Source organism: Convolutriloba macropyga, unplaced genomic scaffold (genome assembly GCF_964194025.1).
Source record: "Convolutriloba macropyga unplaced genomic scaffold, txConMacr16.3 SCAFFOLD_1838, whole genome shotgun sequence".
NCBI classification, from domain to species: Eukaryota; Metazoa; Xenacoelomorpha; order Acoela; family Convolutidae; genus Convolutriloba; species Convolutriloba macropyga.
Window position 1 is genome coordinate 7,185 of NW_027453654.1, and position 13,874 is coordinate 21,058.

General features: G+C 45.7%; 1 pseudogene; it reads left to right on the top strand.

Moving 5' to 3' along the window:
• The first annotated feature begins 13,722 nt into the window (after positions 1-13,722).
• LOC142358453 (5.8S ribosomal RNA) lies at positions 13,723-13,874 on the top strand (annotated as a pseudogene).

Below are 13,874 nucleotides of genomic sequence, written 5' to 3' on the forward strand. Positions count from 1 at the left end.
CTAGCTAGCTTGAGCTTGAGCTAGCTAGCTAGCTTGAGCTTGAGCTAGCTAGCTAGCTTGAACTTGAGCTAGCTAGCTAGCTTGAGCTTGAGCTAGCTAGCTAGCTTGAGCTAGCTAGCTAGCTTGAGCTTGAGCTTGAGCTTGAGCTAGCTAGCTTGAGCTTGAGCTAGCTAGCTAGCTTGAGCTTGAGCTAGCTAGCTAGCTTGAGCTTGAGCTAGCTAGCTAGCTTGAGCTTGAGCTTGAGCTAGCTAGCTTGAGCTTGAGCTAGCTAGCTAGCTTGAGCTTGAGCTAGCTAGCTAGCTTGAGCTTGAGCTTGAGCTAGCTAGCTTGAGCTTGAGCTTGAGCTAGCTAGCTAGCTTGAGCTTGAGCTAGCTAGCTTGAGCTTGAGCTAGCTAGCTTGAGCTTGAGCTAGCTAGCTAGCTTGTGCTTGAGCTAGCTAGCTAGCTTGAGCTTGAGCTTGAGCTAGCTGGCTTGAGCTTGAGCTAGCTAGCTTGAGCTTGAGCTAGCTAGCTTGAGCTTGAGCTAGCTAGCTAGCTTGAACTTGAGCTAGCTAGCTAGCTTGAGCTTGAGCTAGCTAGCTAGCTTGAGCTTGAGCTAGCTAGCTAGCTTGAGCTTGAGCTTGAGCTAGCTAGCTTGAGCTTGAGCTTGAGCTAGCTAGCTAGCTTGAGCTTGAGCTAGCTAGCTTGAGCTTGAGCTAGCTAGCTTGAGCTTGAGCTAGCTAGCTAGCTTGAGCTTGAGCTAGCTAGCTAGCTTGAACTTGAGCTAGCTAGCTAGCTTGAGCTTGAGCTAGCTAGCTAGCTTGAGCTAGCTAGCTAGCTTGAGCTTGAGCTTGAGCTAGCTAGCTTGAGCTTGAGCTAGCTAGCTAGCTTGAGCTTGAGCTAGCTAGCTAGCTTGAGCTTGAGCCAGCTAGCTAGCTTGAGCTTGAGCTTGAGCTAGCTAGCTTGAGCTTGAGCTTGAGCTAGCTAGCTAGCTTGAGCTTGAGCTAGCTAGCTTGAGCTTGAGCTAGCTAGCTTGAGCTTGAGCTAGCTAGCAAGCTTGTGCTTGAGCTAGCTAGCTAGCTTGAGCTTGAGCTTGAGCTAGCTAGCTTGAGCTTGAGCTAGCTAGCTTGAGCTTGAGCTAGCTAGCTTGAGCTTGAGCTAGCTAGCAAGCTTGTGCTTGAGCTAGCTAGCTAGCTTGAGCTTGAGCTTGAGCTAGCTGGCTTGAGCTTGAGCTAGCTAGCTTGAGCTTGAGCTAGCTAGCTTGAGCTTGAGCTAGCTAGCTAGCTTGAACTTGAGCTAGCTAGCTAGCTTGAGCTTGAGCTAGCTAGCTAGCTTGAGCTTGAGCTAGCTAGCTAGCTTGAGCTTGAGCTTGAGCTAGCTAGCTTGAGCTTGAGCTTGAGCTAGCTAGCTAGCTGGAGCTTGAGCTAGCTAGCTTGAGCTTGAGCTAGCTAGCTTGAGCTTGAGCTAGCTAGCTAGCTTGAGCTTGAGCTAGCTAGCTAGCTTGAACTTGAGCTAGCTAGCTAGCTTGAGTTTGAGCTAGCTAGCTTGAGCTTGAGCTAGCTAGCTTGAGCTTGAGCTAGCTAGCTAGCTTGAACTTGAGCTAGCTAGCTAGCTTGAGCTTGAGCTAGCTAGCTAGCTTGAGCTTGAGCTAGCTAGCTAGCTTGAGCTTGAGCTTGAGCTAGCTAGCTTGAGCTTGAGCTTGAGCTAGCTAGCTAGCTTGAGCTTGAGCTAGCTAGCTTGAGCTTGAGCTAGCTAGCTTGAGCTTGAGCTAGCTAGCTAGCTAGCTTGAGCTTGAGCTAGCTAGCTAGCTTGAACTTGAGCTAGCTAGCTAGCTTGAGCTTGAGCTAGCTAGCTAGCTTGAGCTAGCTAGCTAGCTTGAGCTTGAGCTTGAGCTTGAGCTAGCTAGCTTGAGCTTGAGCTAGCTAGCTAGCTTGAGCTTGAGCTAGCTAGCCAGCTTGAGCTTGAGCTAGCTAGCTAGCTTGAGCTTGAGCTTGAGCTAGCTAGCTTGAGCTTGAGCTTGAGCTAGCTAGCTAGCTTGAGCTTGAGCTAGCTAGCTAGCTTGAGCTTGAGCTTGAGCTAGCTAGCTTGAGCTTGAGCTTGAGCTAGCTAGCTAGCTTGAGCTTGAGCTAGCTAGCTTGAGCTTGAGCTAGCTAGCTTGAGATTGAGCTAGCTAGCTAGCTTGTGCTTGAGCTAGCTAGCTAGCTTGAGCTTGAGCTTGAGCTAGCTGGCTTGAGCTTGAGCTAGCTAGCTTGAGCTTGAGCTAGCTAGCTTGAGCTTGAGCTAGCTAGCTAGCTTGAACTTGAGCTAGCTAGCTAGCTTGAGCTTGAGCTTGAGCTAGCTAGCTAGCTTGAGCTTGAGCTAGCTAGCTAGCTTGAGCTTGAGCTTGAGCTAGCTAGCTTGAGCTTGAGCTTGAGCTAGCTAGCTAGCTTGAGCTTGAGCTAGCTAGCTTGAGCTTGAGCTAGCTAGCTTGAGCTTGAGCTAGCTAGCTAGCTTGAGCTTGAGCTAGCTAGCTAGCTTGAACTTGAGCTAGCTAGCTAGCTTGAGCTTGAGCTAGCTAGCTAGCTTGAGCTAGCTAGCTAGCTTGAGCTTGAGCTTGAGCTTGAGCTAGCTAGCTTGAGCTTGAGCTAGCTAGCTAGCTTGAGCTTGAGCTAGCTAGCTAGCTTGAGCTTGAGCTAGCTAGCTAGCTTGAGCTTGAGCTTGAGCTAGCTAGCTTGAGCTTGAGCTTGAGCTAGCTAGCTAGCTTGAGCTTGAGCTAGCTAGCTTGAGCTTGAGCTAGCTAGCTTGAGCTTGAGCTAGCTAGCTAGCTTGAGCTTGAGCTAGCTAGCTAGCTTGAGCTTGAGCTAGCTGGCTTGAGCTTGAGCTAGATAGCTTGAGCTTGAGCTAGCTAGCTAGCTTGAGCTAGCTAGCTAGAGCTCGACCTATGAAAAGCTGCGCAAACACTTATTCTATAATAATTGCGAAAATTAAAAATTTCACAAGTGAAAAGCTGCATAAACAGTAATTCTATGTGTGGGGCATTATTAGGGGGAGGTGTCTTGTCAAAATATGGCTGGACTAAAGACCTCAACCCAGATAGGGTGGAAGGCCCTATGATCGGTCTGTTACTAATCGGTGACCGATAAAGACCTGACCAAGGCCTGTAGTAAGCTTGGTTAGGCATTACAGGAGATAACACTAAGACCGAGGGGTCTTAGAGAGCCCTCTAGCGGGGCGAATAGAGCTAGATCGAGCCTTGGGAAAGCTAGATCGAGCAGGACTGAAGCTAAAGGATAGACCGAGAGGTCTGTCTGGTCCTCCTAGAGAGGCCAAGAGAAAGTACGAGAAGCCAACTAAAGCTTGATCGGGCCTTCAGCAAGCACGACCGAGCTGTACCGGAGCTAACACTAAGACCGAGGGGTCTTAGAGAGCCCTCTAGCGGGGCGAATAGAGCTAGATCGAGCCTTGGGAAAGCTAGATCGAGCAGGACTGAAGCTAAACGATAGACCGAGAGGTCTGTCTGGTCCTCCTAGAGAGGCCAAGAGAAAAAACGAGAAGCTAACTAAAGCTTGATCGGGCCTTCAGCAAGCACGACCGAGCTGTACCGGAGCTAACACTAAGACCGAGGGGTCTTAGAGAGCCCTCTAGCGGGGCGAATAGAGCTTGATCAAGCCTTGGGCAAGCTAGATCGAGCAGGACTGAAGCTAAGCAAGAGACCGAGAGGTCTGTCTGGTCCTCCTAGAGAGGCCAAGAGAAAGTACGAGAAGCCAACTAAAGCTTGATCGGGCCTTCAGCAAGCACGACCGAGCTGTACCGGAGCTAACACTAAGACCGAGGGGTCTTAGAGAGCCCTCTAGCGGGGCGAATAGAGCTAGATCGAGCCTTGGGAAAGCTAGATCGAGCAGGACTGAAGCTAAACGATAGACCGAGAGGTCTGTCTGGTCCTCCTAGAGAGGCCAAGAGAAAGTACGAGAAGCTAACTAAAGCTTGATCGCGCCTTCAGCAAGCACGATTGAGCAAGACCGGAGCTAACACTAAGACCGAAGTGTCTTAGAGAGCCCTCTGGTGGGGCGAATAGAGCTAGATCGAGCCTTGGGAAAGCTAGATCGAGTAAGATTGAAGCTGAAAGAGTGTCAGAGGAGCAAATGAACCTCCAAAAAGTGAAAATCAAATTTTAGAAAAAACACAAGTTAAATACTGCATGGACAGTATTTCTATGTGTGGGGCATTATTAGGGGGAGGTGTCTTGTCAAAATATGGCTGGACTAAAGACCTCAACCCGGATAGGGTGGAAGGCCCCATGATCGGTCTGTTACTAATCGGTGACCGATAAAGACCTGACCAAGGCCTGTAGTAAGCTTGGTTAGGCATTACAGGAGTTAACACTAAGACCGAGGGGTCTTAGAGAGCCCTCTAGCGGGGCGAATAGAGCTAGATCGAGCCTTGGGAAAGCTAGATCGAGCAGGACTGAAGCTAAGCAAGAGACCGAAAGGTCTGTCTGGTCCTCCTAGAGAGGCCAAGAGAAAGTACGAGAAGCTAACTAAAGCTTGATCAGGCCTTCAGCAAGCACGACCGAGCTGTACCGGAGCTAACACTAAGACCGAGGGGTCTTAGAGAGCCCTCTAGCAGGGCGAATAGATCTAGATCGAGCCTTGGGAAAGCTAGATCGAGCAGGACTGAAGCTAAACGATAGACCGAGAGGTCTGTCTGGTCCTCCTAGAGAGGCCAAGAGAAAGTACGAGAAGCTAACTAAAGCTTGATCGGGCCTTCAGCAAGCACGACCGAGCTGTACCGGAGCTAACACTAAGACCGAGGGGTCTTAGAGAGCCCTCTAGCAGGGCGAATAGAGCTAGATCGAGCCTTGGGAAAGCTAGATCAAGCAGGACTGAAGCTAAACGATAGACCGAGAGGTCTGTCTGGTCCTCCTATAGAGGCCAAGAGAAAGTACGAGAATCTAACTAAAGCTTGATCGGGCCTTCAGCAAGCACGACCGAGCTGTACCGGAGCTAACACTAAGACCGAGGGGTCTTAGAGAGCCCTCTAGCAGGGCGAATAGAGCTAGATCGAGCCTTGGGAAAGCTAGATCGAGCAGGACTGAAGCTAAACGATAGACCGAGAGGTCTGTCTGGTCCTCCTAGAGAGGCCAAGAGGAAGTACGAGAAGCTAACTAAAGCTTGATCGCGCCTTCAGCAAGCACGATTGAGCAAGACCGGAGCTAACACTAAGACCGAAGTGTCTTAGAGAGCCCTCTAGTGGGGCGAATAGAGCTAGATCGAGCCTTGGGAAAGCTAGATCGAGTAAGATTGAAGCTGAAAGAGTGTCAGAGGAGCAAATGAACCTCCAAAAAGTGAAAATCAAATTTTAGAAAAAAACACAAGTTAAATACTGCATGGACAGTAATTCTATGTGTGGGGCATTATTAGGGAGAGGTGTCTTGTCAAAATATGGCTGGACTAAAGACCTCAACCCGGATAGGGTGGAAGGCCCTATGATTGGTCTGTTACTAATCGGTGACCGATAAAGACCTGACCAAGGCCTGTAGTAAGCTTGGTTAGGCATTACAGAAGATAACACTAAGACCGAGGGGTCTTAGAGAGCCCTCTAGCGGGGCGAATAGAGCTTGATCAAGCCTTGGGCAAGCTAGATCGAGCAGGACTGAAGCTAAACGATAGACCGAGAGGTCTGTCTGGTCCTCCTAGAGAGGCCAAGAGAAAGTACGAGAATCTAACTAAAGCTGGGTCGGGCCTTCAGCAAGCACGACCGAGCAGTACCGGAGCTAACACTAAGACCGAGGGGTCTTAGAGAGCCCTCTAGTGGGGCGAATAGAGCTAGATCGAGCCTTGGGAAAGCTAGATCGAGCAGGACTGAAGCTAAACGATAAACCGAAAGGTCTGACGGGTCCTCATAAGAGGCATGGAGAAAGATCTGATACTAAAGTACCTCTCGGAAGTAATAAAATATGCCTGATGAAGCCGGGTATGATGTTTGTTGTTTGATGGCATTCATCGATTAGGTCTGGTGGATTCCCCATTACTCCGAGTGGTACTAGTAGAGGCTCCTACAGGGGTGAGCAAAGCGAGATCAAGCCTTAGGCAAGCTAGATCGAGCAGAACTGAAGCTGAAAAGCAAAATAAATGACAGGTCTGTCCAAATCAATAAACTTGAAATCCAGTGTGGTCACCACGGGTCACGAGGTGAATTCCTAGCGATTGTCTGCTGAACGTATAGGAAGGCCCGAAACGAACGATAATTTCATTGCACAGTGGAGATACTATACGTTCAGGAGTAGCATACATCGGGTTTGATCTATGATCATGTCTGGTCTCCGAGGATCCACCGGGTTACCAACTGGCACCGCTGTACTGGGTGTAAAACTGGGCCACCTGAAGTCCCGGGTGTAAAACTAGGTGCCTCTGTGCCAAAGTAGCGGCTTGCGTAGTGCATTATGCCTCCGGCTTGCGAAATGGTTATAAGCAATAACAACAGGACGCCGCGGGGTGTTCACTTAAAGGAGTAACGTTCTCTCAAGGGAGGGGATCTAAAAATCTTGATAAAACATTTATTCTATGCAAAATTTGTGCGCAAATTTTGCAAAGTAAAAAGCTGCACTGTAGCAAATTCTATGTGTGTAGCATTATTAGGGAAGTGTTGTTTGATGGCACCTCTCTACTTGATGCACCAAAGAACTACCTTGATGGCTCATGACCGCTGGTAATCTGTCGTCGCTAGTAGTTCGGAACTGAGAACAAATATGTTCGCAAATTACAACAATTATACAGCATATTGCTGAATAAAGCAGAACCGAATAATACTCAGTGACTTTACACCAAGACTGACTAATGTCTGGATTGTATCGTCCTACTCGAGTAAGGCGAAGAAAAGCTAGAAAGATACGCTTTTCACAAAGCAGGCTTAATGCATGCAAACCAAGGAGGAAGGAGTGATGCCCCTCCTTATAATAAGCAGAACCAAATAAAGAACAGACAGCATCATCTGTACAGTGACCAAGAAGAGGTGAAACTTCTGTATGTGAAAAGGCAATTTGAGCGAGATTTATTAGCAGACTAGTATTATGTTGTTTCTAGTAGGCGAAAGCCGAAACATCAACATGTGAAAATCTGATATTAAATCCTCAATCATTTTCCCTAGTATTATACAGCTATGAGTAACCTTAATTGGACACGGCAATTATTGCTGACCGGTGAAACTTTCGCATGGGAAAGACACACACACTTCTTGACAAAGCAATAAGTATTATGCTGTTTCTAGTACGCGAAAGCAGAAACATCAGCATGTGAAAGTTGTGAAGTTGAAGAATTTTTGTGTTGAGTACGATGTTGTTACTAGTAACCATGTCGACAGCTGAGAACTGTTCTCTAACCAATAGAAGGTGAAACTTCTGTATGTGAAAAGGCAATTTGAGCGAGATTTCTTAGCAGACTAGTATTATGTTGTTTCTAGTAGGCGAAAGCCGAAACATCAACATGTGAAAATCTGATATTAAATCCTCAATCATTTTCCCTAGTATTATACAGCTACTAGTAGCCGTAATTGGTCAGGGAAACATTGTTGACCGGTGAAACTTCACATGGGAAAGACACACAAATTACTTGACAAAACAATAAGTATTATGCTGTTTCTAGTATGCGAAAGCAGAAACATCAGCATGTGAAAGTTGTGAAGTTGAAAAGTTTTTGTGTTGAGTACGGTGTTGTTACTAGTAACCATGTCGACAGCTGGAAAGCTGTTCTCTAACCAATAAAAGGTAAAACTTCTGTATCTGAAGAGGCGGCGTGATTGAGATTTTTAACAGACTAGTATTATGTTGTTTCTAGTAGGCGAGAGCCGAAACATCGACATGTGAACATCTGGTTTTTAAATCATGAGTCAATTCTCCCTAGTATGATACAGTTGTTAGCCGGTATTGGTAACAGTAGAACAGAGATTTGGAGGGCAAAACCTGCTCATGGGAAATGCTCACAGAGCGCTATCTACCAGTACACATAGTATTATGCTGTTTCTAGTACGCGCGAGCCGAAACATCAGCATGTGAAATGTGTAATCGTGGGTAACTCTAAGTGTGTAGAGTACTGTGTAGTAACTAGTAGCCATGCCAAAGCATGCATTGAAACTCTTCGTGATTTAAAAAGCTCAAAGCAAGATTGACGAGGCCGCAAGGCTATGTCTTTCTAAATTCGAACAAATCGAAAGATTGTTCAAAGTACAATTAAACTGATTGATCCTGTCAGTTGCCATATGCTTGTCTGAAAGACTAAGCCATGCATGTGCAAGCGAAGCTTGAAAAAGTGGAACCGCGAATGGCTCATTAAATCAGTTACTATCTATTAGTTGATTTGCAAGCTAAATGAATAACTGCGGTAACCCTGCAGCTAATGCATGCTGATTGTCCGACACTGTCGGAGACGTTTACAAGACTACACCGGGTGATTTGCTAAGTACAGACACATCCCGTGATGAGTCCTAGTAACTGAAAGATCCCAGATAGCTTCGGCTTGGGGACGGAACTTCCGAATTTCTGACCTATCAACCTATGATGGTAGTGTAACGGACTACCATGGTTGTGACGGGTAACGGGGAATCAGGGTTCGATTCCGGAGAGGGAGCCTTAGAAACGGCTACCACATCCAAGGAAGGCAGCAGGCACGCAAATTACCCACTCTCCGCACGAGGAGGTAGTGACTAGAAATAATGATATGAACCTTTATGGTTTGTAATCAGAATGGAATGGACTTAAAAGCTCCATTGATGAACGAGTAGAGGGCAAGTCTGGTGCCAGCAGCCGCGGTAATACCAGCCTCTACAAGCGTATGCAATAGTTGCTGCGTTTAAAAAGCTCATAGTTGGATCTGTTTGAGTAGAACGGCAACATGGTCTTCAGTTAAATCTGTTGACTCGTTCCGCTCATCCTTCGCATCGAAGAAATAGTTTGCACTTAAATGTGACGAACTGTGGAAACGGTGTTTTCACCCTGAGAAAATTAGAGTGTTCAAAGCATCCTTTGGGATCGAATAATAAAGCATGGAATAATGGAGAATGACCCGCTACTCGATTGATGCCGGTTGGCTGAGTGCGGTAATGATTGAAAGGAACAGACGGGGGCATTTGTATTGCTACGTTAGAGGTGAAATTCTTGGATCGTGGCAAGACAAACTACTGCGAAAGCATTTGCCAAGAATGTTTTCATTAATCAAGAACGAAAGTCAGAGTATTGAAGAGGATTAGATACCCTCGTAATTCTGACCATAAACTATACCAACCTACAATTTGTCAAAGTCGATCTTGACTTGGCAAGAGATTAACCGGGAAACCAAAGTTTATTGGTTCCGGGGGAAGTATGGTTGCAAAATCGAAACTTAAAGGAATTGACGGAAGGGCACCACCAGGAGTGGAGCCTGCGGCTTAATTTGACTCAACACGGGAAAACTCACCCGGTCCAGACATCTTAAGGATTGACAGATTGAATATCTTTCATGATTATATGGGCGGTGGTGCATGGCCGTTCTTAGTTAGTGGAGTGATCTGTCTGGTTAATTCCGATAACGAACGAGATCTTCTCCATCTAAATAATGAAATTCACTATATGTGAATTCAAACACTTCTTAGAGGAACTATGCGGAATTAAATACCGCAGATGAAGTGAGGCTATAACAGGTCTGTGATGCCCTTAGATGTTCTGGACTGCACGCGCGCTACACTGTGTACTTTTAGATTGAGTACTCAGCCCTTGGTCCGAAATGGACTGGGCAATCAGAGAAAAGTACAGCGCTTCAAGGGGATCGTCTGTTGTAACTTGCAGACGTGAACCAGGAATTCCTGGTACTTATGAGTCAACAACTCATAGGGATTACGTCCCTGCCCTTTGTACACACCGCCCGTCGCTACTACTGATTGGATAGTTAAGCAAGAATTGCAAATTCCTACTGTTGGGACTTCGGTCTCCGGCAACGGGATGAAGCGGATCGAGCTTAATTGTCTAGAGGAAGTAAAAGTCGTAACAAGGTTTCCGTAGGGGAACCTGCGGAAGGATCAGTGATTGATTCCTTCGGGCATGGCTGCTGGTAGAGGCCATGTCTGTAGTGCGCATGACGCTCTGTCGCTAGAGATTGCTTGGCAACCAATCTCGAATTATGTATCGAGCTCAAAAACTACTTGTGTGGATACATAGTTCAGCAGTCATGGCAAGGGACTGCTTAAAGGGAGACTAGTTAGCAAAAGCAGCCTAGCAGAACTGCAGCTATCTAGATCTCAGAAGCTGGGTTATAGAAGCCCAGCTATAGACTTGTGAATGAGAAAGGCCTAAAAAGGTCCACAAGTCGCGTGGTTAGAACCGACACGCAAAAATCCCAGCGAGTGACAGAGCGTTGCGCTGTTCAGTGGGAAAGAGTTGAGCTACTCGGGGCGCCCACTGAACTTGCTCCGAGCCAAAGGCTCGAAAAAACACAGCTTAGCCTCAGATCCTTTACATAGAAGGCTAGCTAAAATAAACTTACCTTGGACGAGGGTAAAGTTTAGTCAGTTCTTAGGGGAGAGTAATCCACAGCTTCTCGCCCTCTGAACATTCTCCCAGATATGTAGGTCTGGGAGAGTCTCCTCCTGTTCTTCGGAATCTGGAGGTAGACAAAGACAGTACGATACGATCTTGCATCGGGATGACTAACCGATAATGATCATAATCTGACAATTTTTCCGGCTTGAGGCACCGGAGTCAGATTAAAGACACATACTGAACTAAAGGCGTATGTGCAAAGCTTGTCGGAGTGTAGAGAGTCAAGCTGAGTTGACTCGTCACGTGGTGATGACAACAGCCATGTGCAAAACACTCACAACTTTATCGTCTATGTGGAAAAGGTTGCTAACAGCGCTCTCTATGAGAGGCCCTCGCATATAACTATACGAGGAAAAGGCGATAGAGTTGTTTGAATGTGGGGCAGGTTCATCGACAAGCTAAGTTGATCACATTCTTGTTGTGGCATCCTACTAGAATTGGTCACGGTCTGCACCAACTCTCCCCAAGTTGGCCAGACTTAAAACTAGAAATAAGGTTTGCAGCTATGTGAACCTAGAAACTGTAAAGGAGTTGAAAGAACTTAAAGGAATTGAAAGAGGCCTTGAGGTATATCCTCTTGGTAAAGACCCACAAAAGCTCACAAAAGTGGCTTCGAAGGGCAAAACTGGTTCATCCAAAACAATTGGAGAGCTTAAAGCAGAACCAATTCGAATGAAACACTATTGGTGAAACTTCATCATGAGAACGTCACAAGCTGATCACGCTCTATGATATGACTAGTATTATGTTGCTTCTAGTAGGCTAAGCGCAAGCCGAAACATCAACATGTGAAAGTCGTAGAATTTTGCAATCAAACTGTGGCTAGTACTGTGATGTTACTAGTAACCTGGTGTTCCGTCATATGGCCAAGAGAGCATTTGAAGGCGAAACTTCTGCATGGGAAAGCTGCATCATGATCAAAATTTTATATCGAGTATTATGTTGACGTTAGTAGGCCTTGGCCGAAAACGCAGCATGTGAAAGGTATAGATAAAAGTTATTGTTGCAGTCAGTACTGTGTAGTTACTAGTAGCTGGATTTAAGCTCAAAATGAGACACTGTTGGTGAAACTTCATCATGAGAATGTCACAAGCTGATCAAGCTCTATGATATGACTAGTATTATGTTGCTTCTAGTAGGCTAAGCGCAAGCCGAAACATCAACATGTGAAAGTCGTAGAATTTTGCGATCAAATTGTGGCTAGTACTGTGATGTTACTAGTAACCTTGTGTTACGTCATATGGCCAAGAGAGCATTTGAAGGCGAAACTTCTGCATGGGGAAGCTGCATCATGAACAAAAGTTTATATCGAGTATTATGTTGACATTAGTAGGCCCTGGCCGAAAGCGCAGCATGTGAAAGGTATAGATAAAAGTTATCGTTGCAGTCAGTACTGTGTAGTTACTAGTAGCTGGATTTAAGCTCGAAATGAGACACTGTTGGTGAAACTTCATCATGAGAACGTCACAAGCTGATCACGCTCCATGATATGACTAGTATTATGTTGCTTCTAGTAGGCTAAGCGCAAGCCGAAACATCAACATGTGAAAGTCGTAGAATTTTGCGATCAAATTGTGGCTAGTACTGTGATGTTACTAGTAACCTTGTGTTACGTCATATGGCCAAGAGAGCATTTGAAGGCGAAACTTCTGCATGGGGAAGCTGCATCATGAACAAAAGTTTATATCGAGTATTATGTTGACGTTAGTAGGCCCTGGCCGAAAGCGCAGCATGTGAAAGGTATAGATAAAAGTTAGCGTTGCAGTCAGTACTGTGTAGTTACTAGTAGCTGGATTTAAGCTCGAAATGAGACACTGTTGGTGAAACTTCATCATGAGAACGTCACAAGCTGATCACGCTCTATGATATGACTAGTATTATGTTGCTTCTAGTAGGCTAAGCGCAAGCCGAAACATCAACATGTGAAAGTCGTAGAATTTTGCAATCAAACTGTGGCTAGTACTGTGATGTTACTAGTAACCTTTTCTTACGTCATATGGCCAAGAGAGCATTTGAAGGCGAAACTTCTGCATGGGGAAGCTGCATCATGAACAAAAGTTTATATCGAGTATTATGTTGACGTTAGTAGGCCCTGGCCGAAAGCGCAGCATGTGAAAGGTATAGATAAAAGTTATCGTTGCAGTCAGTACTGTGTAGTTACTAGTAGCTGGATTTAAGCTCGAAGTGAGACACTGTTGGTGAAACTTCATCATGAGAACGTCACAAGCTGATCACGCTCTATGATATGACTAGTATTATGTTGCTTATAGTAGGCTAAGCGCAAGCCGAAACATCAACATGTGAAAGTCGTAGAATTTTGCGATCAAATTGTGGCTAGTACTGTGATGTTACTAGTAACCTTGTGTTACGTCATATGGCCAAGAGAGCATTTGAAGGCGAAACTTCTGCATGGGGAAGCTGCATCATGAACAAAAGTTTATATCGAGTATTATGTTGACGTTAGTAGGCCCTGGCCGAAAGCGCAGCATGTGAAAGGTATAGATAAAAGTTAGCGTTGCAGTCAGTACTGTGTAGTTACTAGTAGCTGGATTTAAGCTCGAAATGAGACACTGTTGGTGAAACTTCATCATGAGAACGTCACAAGCTGATCACGCTCTATGATATGACTAGTATTATGTTGCTTCTAGTAGGCTAAGCGCAAGCCGAAACATCAACATGTGAAAGTCGTAGAATTTTGCAATCAAACTGTGGCTAGTACTGTGATGTTACTAGTAACCTTTTCTTACGTCATATGGCCAAGAGAGCATTTGAAGGCGAAACTTCTGCATGGGGAAGCTGCATCATGAACAAAAGTTTATATCGAGTATTATGTTGACGTTAGTAGGCCCTGGCCGAAAGCGCAGCATGTGAAAGGTATAGATAAAAGTTATCGTTGCAGTCAGTACTGTGTAGTTACTAGTAGCTGGATTTAAGCTCGAAGTGAGACACTGTTGGTGAAACTTCATCATGAGAACGTCACAAGCTGATCACGCTCTATGATATGACTAGTATTATGTTGCTTATAGTAGGCTAAGCGCAAGCCGAAACATCAACATGTGAAAGTCGTAGAATTTTGCGATCAAACTGTGGCTAGTACTTTGATGATGCTTGTAGCCAACCGAATTGGTTGAAAAGCCCAATAAGTAAGCTAACTTGGGAGAGCTTGTTGGAAACCAAATGCTACTAGATTGGTCCAAATACATCCTTCAACAGGGGATCACTTGGCTCGCTTTACGAAGAGGAGCACAGCTATATGTGTTAATTCGGTATGAATCGCAAGATTTGTTTACCGACCTCTCTAACGCAAAAGGCGGTCTCGGCTTCGGCTGTTGACTGCGTCCGATTCAGGGTTA